Source organism: Amblyomma mixtum, chromosome 3 (assembly GCF_055824585.1).
Source record: "Amblyomma mixtum isolate Tamu chromosome 3, ASM5582458v1, whole genome shotgun sequence".
In the NCBI taxonomy this organism is placed as follows: domain Eukaryota; kingdom Metazoa; phylum Arthropoda; class Arachnida; order Ixodida; family Ixodidae; genus Amblyomma; species Amblyomma mixtum.
The window spans coordinates 51,721,949-51,729,324 of NC_143014.1; positions in this window are offsets into that span (position 1 = coordinate 51,721,949).

A 7,376-nucleotide genomic window follows, 5' to 3' on the forward strand; every position below is an offset into this window, starting at 1 on the left:
TTCTCCTGAGCTCAAGCCCTCGGGCTCAAAACAAAAGTAGCACTGATATTACGTGCTCACATTAAGTTTAGCAGTTTTTTGGAACAAATCATAGAGGAAACGAATTTGTGCTCTTCTGGTGCTGTACATACTTTATTGCTACCTCAGATTTCACGTTTCGTCGATTTTCTCCTAAGGAATCAATCAGAAGTCTTCTCAATAGGGCAGCTTGTCTTAGGTTCTGGCTATTTAGTCACAATATTCTTTACATGGCTTATGGTTTGTGGTGGTTTAACGTCCCAAAGCGACTTAGGCCCTGAGGGACGCCGTAGTACAGGGCTCCGGAAATTTCGACCACCTGGGGTTCCTTAACGTGCTTGTGACCAGTACTCTTCTGAATGAGACACATGATTACTTAATGAAACATAAGCAAAATGGTCCAAGCTTTCATGATTAATCGCAGAGTATTGAAACGCAATCCCATCATCCATATGTATTCTTGATGAAAAATGCCCAGGACAGTGGGTTTGCTGATGCGCCACGTAGCGGGGCTTTTTAGCACTAACCTCTGGAACTCCTAAGCTCCGGAGGGATAAGGAAGACAGTTCCCCTTACCATCGAGAGATGAAGCACTGGCGATGTAAAATGACAATTTGTGCTCTTGCCTCGTGTGTTCACTAAGCGCTAGCAAATATGATGTAAAATGAGCCAGACGACACGGCTCGTAGAAGAGAGCATGGCGGCCAATGTATTGTTGACAAACGTCGTAGGAAATGGGAAAACAAAGACGAGTGCAACACCTGGTTACAGAATAAAAAGAGAGAGAAAAGAAAAAAAGAAGGAAACTTAGGCAGCTGTACGCAGAGGACGTAGTCCCCGAGGAGGCAGAATTAAGCTGTCCTCACTTGGAGTTGGCCATTGCTGGGGCTGTTCCTCCGAGCCTTGTGGCGCATTTGTATACAAATAGGAAAACCTTGTTCTCCGCTAGAGACCGAAGCGCAGCCGTTCCTGTATGGCGTTCTTCTTTTCTGGACTTCTGGGCCATTGTTCAGAGAAGCGTGCGAATAGCACGCGCACGCTCGAGCAGCGCAGGGTGGTCTCCTTGAGACTTCCCTAATTATGATAATTATAAAAGCCCTAGCCGACTCGATTGTCACTTTTAATCGTAATGATAATAATAACACGGGCCGCCCATGTCATCCGAAGCATTAACATTGAACTTCAGTGTGCGCACGCAGCCACAACAGCGGCCGCAGACGAAATGGGCGGGAAGGAAAAACGGACCGCCGCACTTCCTCGGTCTCTGGGGAGGACTCCATTGTGTTGACTGCGGTCGCGGCTCTCTGCAGGTGAGTGCGGCGAGCATTGTGCGCTTGATCTGCTGAACGTGCGGCGAGCCGCAAGCAAGCAAGTAAACAAACAAACGGACGGACGGACGGACGGACGGACGGACGGACGGACGGACGGACGGACGGAGACAGACAGAGACAGACAGAGACAGACAGAGACAGACAGAGACAGACAGAGACAGACAGGGACGGACGGACGGACAAACAGACAGACAGACGGACGGACGGACGGACGGACACGGACGGACGGACGGACGCTTGCAGCAAGTCTATTTTACGGGACCATTTCTGGAACAAAAGAGTAACTCGGCAGACGAGGGTGCCTTTTCACTTTACGTGACTGTTTTTCTTAATTATTTTTTATTGTGCCGCAGTGGCGTCCTAACCGTTTGCCCAGAAAGGGACGAGTTTCCCACAAGAGGCTTCGTTGGCTTCGTGAAAGCGAAACGCAATAAAAAAGCAATAACTGCGATGTTTGCTGGCCCTCAACATCAATCGTCGCGCTATAAAAACTTGCGATGAATAAATCTAACAAAAAACATGGGAGAAGGGCGAATACGATGGGAAAGGAAAAACCAGAGTAGCTCTCTCGCTTGTATACTCCTTTACGTATACGATCGCTGCAATATGTAAAGTCCACTGCGGACGTGACTGGCGCCGGATTTCTCCGAATTTGGCGCTCTTGTTATTCCGAAGGTCTGAATAATTGGCGGGATTTTCTTTCTCAGTTTGCAGCACACTGGGGCCAGAGGGTGTTTCACAAGATAAACTAGAATGCCGGCTCCAGTTCATGGCATGAAGGTAGCTTTCAAGCGCAAGGCAAACCCAAGAGAGGAACACTGGCCAAGTGTTTTGTCATCTGTTCCTCTGCTGCGTGTGTCGTGTTCTGCCCTAACTTTGTCTCAAGGAATTCAGCTACTAACCAAAAATGCGACAGAAAATTAATAAAATGAAATGGAACCAAGTGTCATACTCCAGCATGAGCATAGAGAGAGAGAGAGAGAGAGAGAGAGAAAATGACGGAAAGGCAGGGAGGTTAACCAGGCGATGCCCAGTTGGCTACCTTACACTTGGGGAGGGGAACAAAGGGGAAAAAAGGAAAAAGAGCGGCAAAGAAATGAGTCTGTCAAGTGTCCATCGACCACTATGTCACAGGGACAGAGGGCGCGCACAGAAAACTTAGATTATAGGCGGGAATGCAACCCTGAGTCCCTTAGGAAATTCAGGAGCGCTAGGAAGTAAAACCAACCTCCTGAAAGCATGTGATTTGTCTCGCATTCACCTGTTTTTTTCTTTGAATCTTGGGTCTGAACTGATTTCGCAAATCTACCCTTTTCCTTTTCCATATTTCTAACAGGAGCCACGTAATGTTCGAAACAGTCAAGCGAGCTATTGCTCCTTACATTTCGTTATCGCGCTTCTGTTCCCTTAAGCACTTCTCACATTTGTTGTTATTGTTATTGACGAGACGTGCAGCGTTATTATGGTAGTCATCCAGTCTGCTTCTCATCGTCGTTCTTCTTTGGGGGGACCCGTTTGAGTGTGCTACTGCGAAAACGATAATAACATTAGCTATGAGCCAGTAAACATGTATTCCGGGCGATCGCTTCATCGCGGATGAAGGAAAAGGGATATGGTAAGGAGAAAACGTCATGAAGTATGAAGCTGAAAGCAGGGCTAGTTTGGTTTCGACCCGAAGGTTTATGCGCCGATAGAAGGCCCAACCACAACAACAACAAGGAATCCAAGGCAGGATTTCGTTAGCCCTGTCTTCGTTCTGTTCTAGCACGTACCCCTCCTGGTTCTTCGTTTTGGACCCTGTATTTTATTAATAATAGTAGTTTCTACATGCTAAAAACCATTGGCCCAGCCCTCAGCTTTATCACTCGCTTTTAGTACACAGGGCACTGTCTTCCATTCTCTAGTGCAGTTCACCCAGGGTTCTCTTATTTTAGCGCTAAAATTATAGCGCCAACTAGTTAGAGACGCACAATGTAAAAAACAGTCACGTGATGTGCACGTGGTGAGGTAGAGGAAGATGACGGAAACTACCTGGCTTAGAAATGTTCCAGCCAGTGCCTCTATTGAAGGGTTCCTCGCAACATCCATTTCTTTAAAAGAGATGCGTTCCTCTAGTTGATTCGGTCAAAAGACGAATAAAAATGCTAACGCAACAAAGGCAAGCGCGCAGAAGGACACAGCGCCGGACTGGTGTGATTCTACGTGGTTGTCTTTGTTACGTACAAGCCGTTAAATGCGCAATTTCTTCGTTGAACGCTCTGCACGCGGACACTTTCCCTGACGAGTAACGCGAGGCAATTCGTTCGAGTGGGCATTTTTGCAATTCCTAAGCTGGGTCCGCTGCAAAAAGAGGACATGCATTTGGCGACGTCAAGGCTCTTGTCGTATATACGCTGTCTCTCTTTGCTAGTCGGACCAAAGTAGCGCCTGTAGGTGGCGTAGAGAAATGAGGCCCATTTCTCTTTCCGCCTGGTATGTTTAGCAGTTTGTCTAACCGCGCGCGGTTGGGGACAGGAAGCCTTCGCAACAAGGAATAGACGGCCCATTGGTTTGACAGCACGCCAGCCTGTTGACTGGGTGGCATTTTTCACTGAGTGAAACGGAACCGAAGGGAGCACGCAGTGCAGAGGGACGGAGATTGAATACACAACACGGCCTTTATTGCCAGCGCCGAGAGGCCCGCATTCCGAACGCGTAATTGGTTGCGGTCCGCAGATACGGACAGAACAGATGAGAAAGAGGGAAGTGGCAGAGCCGAAAGGCAAGAAAGAACGGCGATTCCCCGTTGCGCAGGGAGGCAGGCGAGGCGCTATCGAAAGCGAAGGTGGCTGCGTGCGACGCGCGGGGAGCGCGGGTTAGCTAACTTTCTCCGAGGAAACGACGTCCTTCCTCGGCGCGGCGGCTTCGACCCTCCTTGTTTGCCTTGCATTCAGTGCTGTTCGTCCTCGATAGGGCGACCTCAACCCGCTTAGCGGCTATTCCTCCTGCCGCCGAGCGCGGCGGCAAGTCTGGGTGCACAACGCCAGCGGGCGACGCCAGCGCCACGGCCGCGGCGGTGGCAACGGCAACGACGGGCGGCAGCCGCCGTCGCAGCTGGCGGGCGCGCGATCGCGTCACTGGCGTCGCCAGATTGGCAACGCCGCTGCGCGCCCGCAATTCCGGCGCGTCCTCGACGTAGTGGGACGCTGTTGTGAACGGGGTGCCCGCTTCGCGCTTTGGGCCACACGTGGTGGGGTGTTTCCTCCTTTGGCGGTCCCGTGTCTCACTCACTGTGTGAGCGGTTGAAGAAAACGGAATGGAACATTCCCTGCGAATAAAAAGGGATCGAATGTGACTTGTCCGTGTTGACCATGGGCGAAGAGCGAAAGAAACAAATGTTTTTGAACCATGCCTAAACAGGCCCGAAGGTTGCTCTATTGAAGGTATCTTCGGGCACATTTGAGTCTTTTGGAGCTATGTGCTTATGCGTCAAGACAACGAAAAGCATGCGCAACGAGCCCGCTACACCGCATTGCTCCCGAGGTCCACATTTTAAATACGGCGGACGGCTTCATCCCGGGAGCGTCGCGTATTCGAACAAAATAGAAACAAATAGATTAAGATGGACAGTGTGTAAGCCTTCTTCTCGAACGGTACACATTTCACGCTCTTACAGTGCCAGGACGCGCCGGTTGTTTAATGCGTATCTGTACAAACTTTTCGATGCCGCGGGCTGATTGAGCGAGCTGATCTGAGCTGAATCCATACTCTCCGGGGAAATAAAGCAGAGAATAGTATCTTTCCTGCGTGACTGCCGAAGTGACGGTGGGCATGGCGGAGAGGGATTGCTGGGTTGACACATGTCTAATATTCGTGGGCAAAAAATTCGAATATTGGAAAACTGTAAGGTACTGGTATTGAGATATTGAAGGTAATGGTCCATTCATCCGATATGTAGCAAAATATTTCTTTTATAGTATTTCCGTCACACGTCAATAGCAAAAAAGTTCAAGCCTGCCGAAGGAGATCGGCGGTTATGTAGATTGCTATAGTCAAACCTTACAATATATGAACAAATTCCGCCCATCAACTCTTTCCCGTTCAAAAATGATTTTGTGCAGGATTGTTGGGTATGCTTCATTTTAACGGACTAGTCAATATTCGCTCACGGTAAGCTAAAACACGCAGTGCCAACAAAAGACAGGCCAGTAACGATCTAGCGGTGTGAAATATTGCGAGCTAGGATGAGCGCAGCAAATAAACTTTTCTACACGCAGATTTTTAATTAAAAGCATGAGAAGATGTAAAAAAAAAAATCGAAAACATGCCTCCAGCTCAAATCCTGTCACTCTCTCTCTCTTTTTCTATGAAGTCAAGTACGCGAATTTGATCGCAAGGGGAGCATTATTTTGGAGCCTTCGGGCGCTCTATTTAAATGAAGACACGCTGGCGTATTTGTCACCAGGAAGTGATGCAGATCAACACGTGCCCCTCGCAACAACATCGTAAGTCGAAATACTTTTCTCGCCGTCTGTTAAATGTGTCTAGATCATTGATGCAGTATCAAAACTGCAAAAAGACTAATTATTTGACGCGGAACGCGCCCATTCTCGCAAAGCTAAAGCTGGACTCACAAGCCATCATGGCGGGCGGATCGGGCCAGACACTACGCCGCGCTAGCTTCACAAGATGGCGGAAGCCTTGATAGGACGGTCTGTACTGCGGAGCACCGACACAAGGCCTTCTGGGACCCAGTGGGAAGCTGAACACCTCGCCAGGCGTCGGGTCAGTTGCCCGCAGGTGCTGATTGTTTGGCCCAATTTCGTGGCGCGCAAACACGAAACCCGAGCCGCGGCGGCGGCGAAACACAATGCCCAGGAGGCGGCTCGAAGGCGCCGAACACGGGACAACAACAGCGCCCAGAAGGCCAAAGGGGCGGCGTGCAAGCGCGTAGCTCGCGCGAAGCCACCGGTCAAAGGCGTCACCCGATTCAGCCTGGACAGAGCTCCTCGATATGCCGTAATTTCCGGACAACAGTTCGCGGACTACACGGGTTCAAATGATTAACTCTTGCGCTGGGCCTATTGTTTATAGGAGCGGACAATGAAGGACATCCACGTTTTCAAAAATCCTTCACCACTGCCTGGAAGCCATACGCGACTCAACCACATCTAACGTCATATCGGCACCGTGGTTCTGTTGTCATCGTCAGGGTTATTTTTATGTCGAGGTTATGCTCATGCTGTACTGCGGTTATACTGACGCTATGGTAACGTCGAGAAATATCGCTTACACGTATTATCTTAAAAGGAAGAAAGAGCGCGAAGAAACACGGACACACGAAGAAATGACACACACGAGCGCTTTGAACGTTTCTTCGTGTGTCTGTGTTTCTTCGAGCTGTTTCTTCCTTTTAAATACATTGCCAACTAGCCTGGAACCTTGCTCTTCTGCACGTATTATCTGCACAGAAGAAACAAGGCACTCCGCGGATCATCGGCGCCTGGGAGTGTGGAAGTATAGCAGTGGAATTTTGGACATGGGGCGGCCTAAGTACTGGATTCCATGTCAACTTTTTCCAGTGGCCCTGCTAAAGCCGTACTACGAACCCCTGCTACCGAAGAAAACAACTGCAGCGAAGAAACTAGCGAGGCGGACAACGACGAGACTCTTATTAGCTCACCGTGGATGAAACATTTCAGCTTTGACAGCGAACATGGCAATTGACGGATTCAGTAAGGAGCAAGATCCGTAGTGAATGCAGTTGTGATTTTGAACGATGAATGATAAGCATAGCGACGATTATACTTTTTTTTTCGTGTTACTAACTATCTGGGGCAAGGAGCACCCGTACACAGTCTTCTACGCATGGATTATAAACTTGTCTTCTGTGGACCATATACCAAGAACGGACAGTCAAGTAACTAGTTATTTTTCTCAGCCGAAATCGACCCTCGTGTACATTGGGTGCTCACGGTAGTCCGTAAATTACGGTACATGCTCGCAGACGCGAGCGTTGCGCGCAGCGTCAGCAATTCTAGGAAATGT